Raw genomic sequence first — 2313 nt, 5'->3', positions numbered from 1 at the left:
ATGCGGGACCACAGCAGACACACCTGGTGGATGCACCAAAACACCTCAGGGTTATGGGCTCTGGGGTGGTGGGCGGTGTGTGGGGCGGGGAGGGCGCCGTCACCACCCCAGGGCAGCTTCCGCATCCCCAGGTGACATGGTTCCCACGTGCGCACATCGGTGGTAGCAGTTGTACCATCTGGCAGGGGTGTGGAGGGTGGGGGGCACACATTTTAGTACCTTTTCAATTTGCTATGAAGCGAAAACAGCTCTAAAAATAGTGTTTATAGCCTTTCAGGGCTGCGGCCGCAGCCATGAGTATGCTCAGGCTTCAGAAGAGGCTTGCCTCCAGTGTCCTCCGCTGTGGCAAAAAGAAGGTCTGGTTGGACCCCAATGAGACCAATGAAATCGCCAATGCAAACTCCCATCAGCAGATACGAAAACTCATCAAAGATGGGCTGATAATCTGGAAGCCTGTGACTGTCCATTCCTGAGCTTGGTGCCAGAAAAACACTCTGGCCCGTGGAAGGGCAGGCATATGGGCATTGGTAAGAGAAAAGGTACTGCCAATGATTGAATGAGAAGGTAACGTGGATGAGGAGGACGAGAATTCTACGCAGGCTCCTCAGAAGATACCGTAAATCTAAAAAGATTGACCGCCACGTGTATCATAGCCTGTACCTGAAAGTGAAGGGTAATGTGTTCAAGAACAAGCGGATTCTCATGGAACACATCCACAAGCTGAAGGCAGACAAGGCTTGCAAGAAGCTTCTGGCTGACCAGGCTGAGGCCTGCAGATCTAAGACCAAGGAGGCCAGTAAGCACCGTGAAGAGCAGCTCCAGGCCAAGAAGGAGGAAATCATCAAGACTCTCTCCAAGGAGGAAGAGACCAAGAAATAAAACTCCCTCTCTCTTGTCTATACATAGTGGCCTCAGCATGAATCAGATCAGTTATTCAATAAAACAAACCTTTATCTGCCAAAAAACAAAAAAATAAAATATAGTGTTTATATTAATAAAAAGATACTGAAAATTCTAAAATATAGAAACAGGAATTTATTATTTTTTTAAATTAATGAAGAGGTCTACCGATGCAGGGGGACACTAGTGTCCTCTCTCTGCAGCCTCTGCTGGCCGACCAGGGAAAGGACACAGCTCCAAGACTCCGACTCATATGTCACCCCGGAGCACCCACTGCGCCCTGGGCCTGCCGTGTGTGGGCAGAGGGCTCTGAGGCCAGGGAAGCAGTGGCCCTGCCCTTCCAAGTCTCCCACTTGGCTGGGAGGCAGGCGCATCGTTGAGGATGGTGCAATTGAGTTGTGGGACTCCAGGGTAGGAAGATCTCGGAGGGCTTCCTGGGGGGAGATGGCTTCTCACCTGAATCTGAAAGGGAAGCAGGAGTTCAGCAGACCAGGAGATCAGGGGGGCGTCCCCACAAAGCATCCAGGACATGGCCAGCTAGGGAGGGCGGGGGGTAGGCTGCAGGGGGGCATCCACATCCCTGAGCACATTCTCTATGATGCCGCCCTACAAAGAACATTTGCAAGGTGCTGTGTTAATATAACCATTGACAATGGCAAATAGGCGGCAGGAATTGGCACAGGCCTGGGGACACGTGTCTGTGGGTCCTGCCTGAGGGGCCGCCTGAGGAGGGGAGGAGGGCCAGGTGGCACTCCCCAGGCCAGGCCCTCCCAGCAGCCCTAGTGTAACCAAGGATTTAATCTACAATGTGCATAGTCTCCTACAACTTCATAAGGAAAAAAAAAAACAGAAAACAAACCAGGTGGCCCATAGGAATGAGGAAGAGGTCCCGAATGAGCACGTCACCGATCGGGATGCCCACATGGCAATCATCACAGCAGAAGGCGCTAGTGGAAAATTCCCGGTGAGCCGACACTGCATCCACGGAACAGGAACCCAAGGGGCCTCGGGGAGAGGCAGAGGGCATGGCTGGCTCACCCACCTCCACACTCTGGGAGCTACCCCATGGCAGGTTCTCAAAAGTACAGGGCCCCCTGGCTGCCTGGTGCACCCCAGCATCCAGCCCAGGACCTGATGTTCCTTACCTGACCCGGCTGTCCCTGGGAGCAGGTCTCAGGGTCCCAGGGCGGGCAGCTCATGCTGCTGGGCACAGAGGCAGGCAGCCTGCACGCCTGGCCCAGCGTCTGCGGCACCCCAGAGGGGCCCACTGGGCATGGGCACGGCCTGGAACCCACGCGGCAGACCTGCCCCGCACGCTGTTTACTACTCTCCGTCCCTATAAATATCCGGCCGAGGCAGAGAGCCTCCCGATCATATTATGACCAGCCAAATAAGATGCCTTTAGTAAAAAGA

General features: G+C 54.1%; 1 pseudogene; it reads left to right on the top strand.

Annotated features, from left to right (window-relative positions):
• Positions 1-284: 284 nt before the first annotated feature.
• On the top strand, positions 285-879 carry LOC129500653 (60S ribosomal protein L19-like; annotated as a pseudogene).
• Positions 880-2313: the final 1434 nt, after the last annotated feature.

The sequence above is a fragment of the Nyctereutes procyonoides genome, unplaced genomic scaffold (assembly GCF_905146905.1).
Source record: "Nyctereutes procyonoides isolate TBG_1078 unplaced genomic scaffold, NYPRO_anot_genome, whole genome shotgun sequence".
Classification (NCBI taxonomy): Eukaryota; Metazoa; Chordata; class Mammalia; order Carnivora; family Canidae; genus Nyctereutes; species Nyctereutes procyonoides.
This window is presented reverse-complemented; position numbering and strand designations above follow the sequence as displayed.